General features: G+C 37.9%; 1 non-coding gene across 1 annotated transcript; it reads left to right on the top strand.

Moving 5' to 3' along the window:
• Positions 1-512: 512 nt before the first annotated feature.
• Trnat-ugu (transfer RNA threonine (anticodon UGU)) lies at positions 513-584 on the top strand. The gene has a single exon. It is a non-coding gene; the product is annotated as a tRNA-Thr (tRNA).
• The last annotated feature ends 7,508 nt before the right edge of the window (positions 585-8,092 follow it).

Here is an 8,092-nt window from a genome sequence, read left to right as displayed (position 1 = left end):
AGCCCCATACAAGCCCTTTGGCTTTTTGGCTGCAGATAACGGACGCAGTCGTGTTCGAAAAATGTCGCGGTCGGAAAAAAGTTTTGCGTCATAATAAATAATTTCAACGCATTCGTCTGGAAGGATTAAAACCGTAACAAAAACTCTACAAGCTACCGGCTCAAAAATATCTGGATTTAAACATTTTTTACTTTGTTAAAACCTTAAGCTAAATATTTAGATTTTTTAATATGGTATGTTTACATCTCACTCATTGTTATGAAAAACTTGCAAAGGTAGAAGTTAAAAATGCAATCAAACTAGATAGTTGTGACGACGTGGTTTTTTCATGTACAAACTATGTTTTTCTTACAAAAACAACTAATTTTCTACTTTTAAAGAGCACTCAAAGTAATTGAACACGATGACTTCTTATCACAGAAAAGTATGGGCAAGGAACATGTCACTATTGCAATAAGCTATGTACAATTTTTTCAACTTTTATTAGGTACTTGGACGCGCTTCAAATGTGAGCCTCTTTAGCTCAGTGGCAGAGCACTGGTCTTGTAAACCAGGGGTCGTGAGTTCAATCCTCACAGGAGGCAATTGTAAGTCCTATTTTTTTCGTATTGTTTTAGTAACTCGAACTAATAACATTACTTTTTACTTATGATTGAATTGGAGTTAAATGATAGGTTGATTTGAAATTGTAAGCTGAAATATATTGTACACAGATAAAAAACGTATTCCTTTGCATAAATGTTTTACATTTTTAATTAGAAACTCATGCTGACACATGACAACCACAAGAATATACAAAGCAGCCATGTGTGACATTATCGCTGACATAATATTAACAACATCAGCTACACGACGCCAGAGGGCGCTTGTTGACACCCCGGCAGCGGTAACATTTGCGCTTTGAATTAAAGGGCTTGGATAAATAGAAACGGACGGGGATGTGCGCTGAGCGTATTCAAGGACATGCTAAGGATACTTGTGCTATTAGCTGATGTCGTCGCAGTTGTTGATGTCAAATATTTGCCCAAATGTTTGAACAAAATTCGACCCGTGCCGTGAGTTCAAAACTTGTCCCAATGCCGACAACTTTATGTATTTTCTATTTGACTTGTTGTTCGCTTTTAATTATGTTGTTTATTTTATCAATGGCCTCATATCTTTGTCATCTATTTGTTTATAATTAAAACCGTGCTTTTGACATTTGTTTTTTGTTCCTTTCGATTCCTATCGCCAAGCATAAATCGCATTCAATTCGATGTCATTCAGTGCCTTAATTAAAAATCAACAATTGACAGCGAAAGCTTTGTTATTAATTAATTTGGCCTTGGCCATGGCATGAAATGCGCATTAGCCAATAAATCGGAGAGTACCGCATTTATCGAAGCCTCAATATGTATTTCGTATGTATCGACTGCATTCTTTTGTTTTTCTGACAATAGCCCCAAAACGATTCCCGCTGTTGTGACGAGTACATGTTGAGATTTTAAAGGGTTCGTTTATAAATTTTAAATCAATGAACGATTTTGTAAAACCCATTAATAATAAGATGATACAAGCTTAAAAATTTCATATATTATTATTAATTCCGTGATAATGCAAAGAAATCGATAATAAAAATCCAATTGGATTTAAAGCGTTTCGCCCGAAAGTATGCAACACTTATTTTAGAGAGAAGCAAAAGTGCAGCTTATGTGCTTTGGGTGTGAGAGTGCCAATTTATCATTTTATAAAGTTGGTTGAGTTTGTTGCAACTTGTTAAGCGACGGGTGCAAGGGCGACAGACACACAGCACAGTGTTGACGGATGGTGCACAACGCGCTGAGCAGAAAACAGAAAACTCGGCGTTGAGCTATTGTTTAGGGGTGAGTCGTTAGAGGGCGCCAGTCGCTGGCTTATTGCCCTGTCGCCGAGACCCGCTTTTAACTTTTGAGCTTACCTCCCACAATTGGCCTGCACAGTGCCGCTTTGCTTCTTTTGTAATTAATTTTGATGGACGACACGTTCCGCTTAGTTGGCTCCCAGCTGCGCCCAGGTAGAAGAGCAGCATAACTTTTCACTGGTCTAAAACTTTTCTGCCAACAGATTAATCTGACCAGAGTTTTGAGTGTCAGCTGCGCTCCACAATTTTTGGTGTTTTAATTTTTTGTGGTCGTTGTTATCGTTGTTGTTGTCGCAGTTGCTGTTTGGCTGTTTTTGTTTTGGGTGTTTGGCTGGTCCATCAATGTCTGGCAAGAGACAAAAAGCTATTAAGGAAATTAAAAATACATGAAGCTAAAAATGGGGTTTTGCGCTCGCAACGAACTGAACTCAACCAAAATGAACCGCATGCAGTTGCTAGACCTGATTCCTAACTGCCTCGCACTTAGCTCGCACTTAGTTAATTAGACCGAGTCTTTGGCATTTTGCTAGTACATATTAAAATTTTCATAATTCATACTGGAAATTGTTTACGTCTTGTGGTCTATTCTAGCAGACAGCTGCTAATAATTGCATGTTGTCTATTTTCTCCAAGCATCGAGCAGCAGCAACAATTACAAGTGGGTGGCAGCAATTGCCACTGCAATTGCAACTGCCAACACTGAAGCCGTTTAACTGTTTGTGCACTCTGCCTGTCTTGCAACGCCTCCCGCTGGCAATGTTGCCAGTTGCCTCATTTAGTTATGTTGAAATTACAACCCATCATTGCTCCCGTTTGTCTAATTTGTGTGTATATTTCTTGGGAATTAGAGTTGAGAAATTATAAGCACACACACACAGACCAAATACTCAGTCACTCACTCATTCACTCACTCCTCCATTCATGCACTCATACATTCGTTTATTTATTTATTCATCTTGCTTAATTGCGAAAGACGATGACTACAAAACTCTCTCGTCACTCTCACACTGTTCCGCATGCGGCAAAGTTGTTTTGTGTCTATGCTCTGTTGGAATTCTCTGGGTGCATTTCTTTAATTGTTCTATTAGTTTTAATTGATATACTCTCGCATTCACTCGCTCACTAACTGCTTGTCCACCATTTGTGAATAAATAATGTTTGATTAAGCCGTTCATAAATATCAACTTACATGCATTCTTCAAAAGTCTCAGACAAAATAAATAAGATATTCAAACGAAAGTGAAGATCACCCAGATATATTTCGTTTATAAGTTATATATTTCCTTCCCTTATTATAAAATTACATATTCATCGAAAAGAAAAGATAAAAGTTTAGTTATTTATTAAAGAATATATATTATGAATTTATTATTCCATGATAATTAATATTTTGAGATCAAAATATATATCTCGTAATAGTAATTTATATGTGATAATTTTTTGTTAAAGAAAAACCACACTTTCCAATAATATTCTCACCAATTGAAATTCTCATATTTTCATTAAATTTTTTTTGCATATTTTCTAAAATTTCTATCCAACTCATCTAATAAAACTATATTTTTTTAAAAATATTTTTTGAGAAACTCACCAAATTTTTTAGACAATATTTGCAAAATATTTTAAGGCCACTTTAAACATATTTTGGGGCAACCACATTTGTCTTATCGGTATTGTTGGCGACTACCCCAGCATATTGGTCAACCATAGGCCAAGTTATTGATGCCGGTGATCAGATAAATTGTCAGAGAGGCCGACAGAGTTGTTTGAACCAGAAGCAGCTAGCGTTGTGTCTTCTCTGCTTGCCGCATTGCAGTCGTGTTTATTCATGTTGTTGTGGTCGCTAAGATGCATCTTGATATTTTTGTTGGCCATGGGTTACGAAAATGTTGATGACGTTGCATGTGTGACACTTTTGGTACCGAAATGCTTCCTCATCCTTGGGATTCCTCTGCTGACTGCCGCCAAAAATTGTGCCACGCTGTTGTTCTTGTGTTGTCGAGGTTGTGGTGAGAGGAATTATGGCGATAAACGATCAGCTATCAGTGATCGGTGATCAGGGATCAGCTGCCCGCCCGCTGGCTATTTATAATGCCCAAGAGGTGCTAAACTTTGTCTCTCTCTCTCTGAGCGAAGCAAACATTATTTTAAGACATTTTTTGCATAAGTTTGTCGCAATCAACGACGGAGGCTGCGGCAACGTTAACGGCAAAGCAGCTGCTTAAAGTTGAGTCCTTAAAAACCCACAAATTACCTTTGCTGAACAATCCGATTACCTGCACAGTTGGCTGTCCATTTGTTCATTCATTTGGCACCCGCACAATAAAACTCTCTCTCTCTCTCTCTTTGACAGGACACACATCCACCCTTGTAACTAGCATCTTAAGTAGCCCACAAGGTTTGTAAATGTCACACGCCTCTTCAGTACCTATCTGCCCTTTGTTTTTTCCCGCTAAATTTCTGGCTACTTTTCTAACAAATTGATTCAGCCCAACTGGACAACGGTCACCCGACCAAGGCACGAACCGAGCTGGCATATGGCGCAGACCTTCGCATCTTGCCAGTGATTTGCCTCAAAGATTAGCCTCTGGTTTGCTGCAGTGCTTTGTCTTCTTTACAGCATTGTCATGGAAATGCGTATGGCTTGTGCGACTGTCCAGCTCCAACTGCAACTGCAACTGCAACTGCAACAGTAACGGCAACTGCAAATGCAACGTTCCAGGCCTTGTGACATTGTCCCTAGGCAGCCGGAATTGTTTTCTTTAGTGAAATTTGTATCGCCTTTTCCAAATCTACTTAGCACACAATGGCGATGAAATAGTCTTATTGCTTTTTGAGTGGTATTTGCGAAAGATTTATGGTTTGATTTTCTATTTACGAATGACCAAAAACTTATTGCCAAAATAGCTAAACAGGCACGCGAAGGAATAGAGCAAAAATAGGAATATGTGAAATTTGAATATGTTTAGAACTGATCTATTGCATAAGTTTAACATTCTTCTCTTTCAAATTCATCCATAAAAAGTATAATACTTTTTTAATATGTAGACTTTATTAGTATTTAGTAGTATTTGTTATTTACTCAGATTCAATGATCATTTAAAGACAGCACGTGCAAAATTTGAAATGCCCGGGTCAATTAAAATCGCCTGACTGATGAGTTCAAACTCGTGATTTGCAGGTTTATTCTTTCACCAACTCAATTTTGCTTGCGATGAACACAACTTGCAGCACAACCAATGACTACCAAACGATATTCAAATGATGTCAAAATCGAAGATTATTCAATTTGAGACGCTAACTACCGTTCCAAGAATGCCAAACCTAAACACACACACACACACACAGATACACACAAACATACACTCCCACACCTATCCAATCACTTGGTCGATAAATTTCACAAATCTTGGCATCGCTGGGTATCAAAAGCGGCAAAAAAAAGAAAACAAAAAGAAAAAAATAGAAAGAAGAAACAACAAGTAAACCGACAGCAGCGACAACAACATCAGCATTCGATTCTGGTGAAAAACAGTTTTCCTTTGCTGCGTCACTCTATAGCAGAGAGCTTCAGTTTAAGAGTCGCTTTTGGGGTCTGGACCGAGGTTCGTATTTATGGCATTTGCATATATTTTGCATAACGCAATCGATGGCATCGACATGGAAAATATGTTTACCTTACGAGCAGCTACTGCCAACTATCTAACTCCTCCTCTCACTCTCTCACTATGTCTCTCTCTCTCACTCTCCCTGTCATCGTTTCTGTCTTTCTCTCGCGCTCAGCGGCATTCTTGGGCTGCTTGAGCTTAATTCGGTGGATACAAGAATCATTTGCATAGCATCGAGTGGGAGATGCGCATAGATTTGCTGGGAAATGATTATGCTGTGTGTCTTGGCGAAATTTCGCCGTGGAAAGTTGGCCAAATGAAACAACTTGCAGCTTGCAACTGGCAGCAAATGGCAACTAGACTATGCTAGCTGAAAGCCGCCCTCAAAGCAGCCTAATGTATTATGTATAGAGTAGTAAGTAAGTCTACCCATATTACAACAAAAAATGATAATTAAGTCTACTTGTCGTCTATCTACAAATTAAAATCTAAACAAGATATTTTTCATGTTCAAGTAAAATTTTTGAGCTACAACTAAAACGTGCGCTCAACAAACTTTATAGTCTACAAAGCCAAAACTTCAACACTGCAGCAGCTGCTGCAAGGCGAAGACGGGGGTGTTGGAGAGATTATGGGGAGGCGGTCGATGACGACAAACTCAAGATATAAAAATTTAAAATGCAGTAGCAAACTTTTGGCACGTTATTGTTTGAATAAAAAATATCGATGCTTGCGATTTTTATCAAAACTATTTTTGTGCTCGACTAGAGATACTCAAAAACAAAATTAAAGACAACAACAGCAAACAAAATAAATAGATTATTGTGGCGCCCTCGTCTCTTTATCTACCAGCTGCACCCTGCCCTTGCCGTGGTTAAATTCAGTAGCCAGCAGTTGCTTGACCCGTAGCTGAACTCAAATTTTAAGCAAATTGCAATGCCTTTGCTCGTCGTCGCCTTCGTCGTCGTCGTCGTCGACGTCGTCATCGTCGTGCTACTCAGTTGTTCAGTGGCTCGGTGTTGTTCAGCGTGGCTTTCGATGATTGTCTTCAAATGCGAGCAACCGCAGCAATCAACATAAGACAACAACAACTACAACAGCATCAACGACAATAACAATAGCAGCAACAACAAAATGAAGTCATGTTGGTGCAATTGAACTGCAATTGCAAACTTTGTTCAATTTGTTAGTAAAACAAAGTATACATTAATTGAACCAGGAATTTATGCCATAATAAATAAATTAAGCTACAAGAAAAGTTCAAGACAGTTGCTTTGTAAGCCATTGCTAAATAGATAATATCATTTGCATACTCTAAATATTTTCAACTGAAAGTAATATTTCGTATTAGTAGATGTACTGCTGCAGTCTTAAATAATCTCGTTGTGCGTGCAACAATAATAAGTGCAGTCAAAAAGATTGTATCTTTATCTTTTGTAGTCTTTGCGATTTAAGTGTTCATACGGCCAGACAATGAGATGAACAGACTTGGTTATATCGACACAAGAATGCTAAAACTTTTAGGATATAAATCAATAATAGTGTGTATCTTTGTTAAGACAGTACTTTTGTATAGATTGCGTTAATTAATTAATGTATTAATTATACTAACCATAGTGTAGAAAGTTATTACAACTTTGTACATGTAGGACATTCATCTAACAGGCAGAAGGAAGCAACTCCGACCCCAAAAAGTATATATTTTTGTTCAGTGCTAACAGTCGAGGCGATTTAGTCATGCGCGTCTGTCCGTCTGTCCGTATGGACACCTTGATCTCAGAGACTATACAAGATAGATATATACTTTTCACACAGCATTTGTTAATTTTGTGAAACTACAGTATTTATAATTCCTAAACATTTAGTTTCGATTAGATACAAGTTTTAGAAATTATTTAAGACAAGCTTTTGTATGGCAAAAAACGCCTACTGAGATCGGGTTTAAGCTGCTTGGGCAGCATATTTTGTACCCTATGGTACATTTTGTACGTAGTACTATATCAATATACCAAATATAGCCTTTGGTATATTTCAGAATTCTTGCGTTAATACGTTTAATACGAACAACTTATGATGTATACATGGCAATATCATTTTATAAAAACTTATTGAAATAAGTTCAACATACATACATATTTATATTTAAATATATACACCCATATTGTATTTAAATATATATATGTATGAATTTCCCAATTTATGTATGCGTCATGCGCATCTTTACGAAGATCAGATCTGCTTACATCAGTTTGAAATTTGCGTGTGGCTGTTGTCGATATTTGAGTCACGTACAAGTTGCAATAATTTGCAACACGTTTGCAAGTCCCTTCTCCAGAGCACGACCAGCATCGGTATCAACGCCACCGCGAGCAACAACAGCAGTAACTACAACATTAACAGATGCACCACGCTGCAGCATTATTATGGTGCAGTCTTCAATTCGCAAGCGTATTCTAATCGAAGCAACTGGATGGCTATAAATTGGCAACCAGAGCTTGGTCAGGGCAATCAACACCTGTCCAGCGAGCCACAATAACAATAACAACAACAACAACAAGCGAAGAGAGAGAGAGAGCATAATTTAGCACTGAGATATGGAGCATCA

Source organism: Drosophila nasuta, chromosome 2R (assembly GCF_023558535.2).
Source record: "Drosophila nasuta strain 15112-1781.00 chromosome 2R, ASM2355853v1, whole genome shotgun sequence".
Classification (NCBI taxonomy): Eukaryota; Metazoa; Arthropoda; class Insecta; order Diptera; family Drosophilidae; genus Drosophila; species Drosophila nasuta.
Note: the sequence above shows the minus strand (reverse complement) of the source record. Positions and strands in the feature narration are given on the sequence as shown.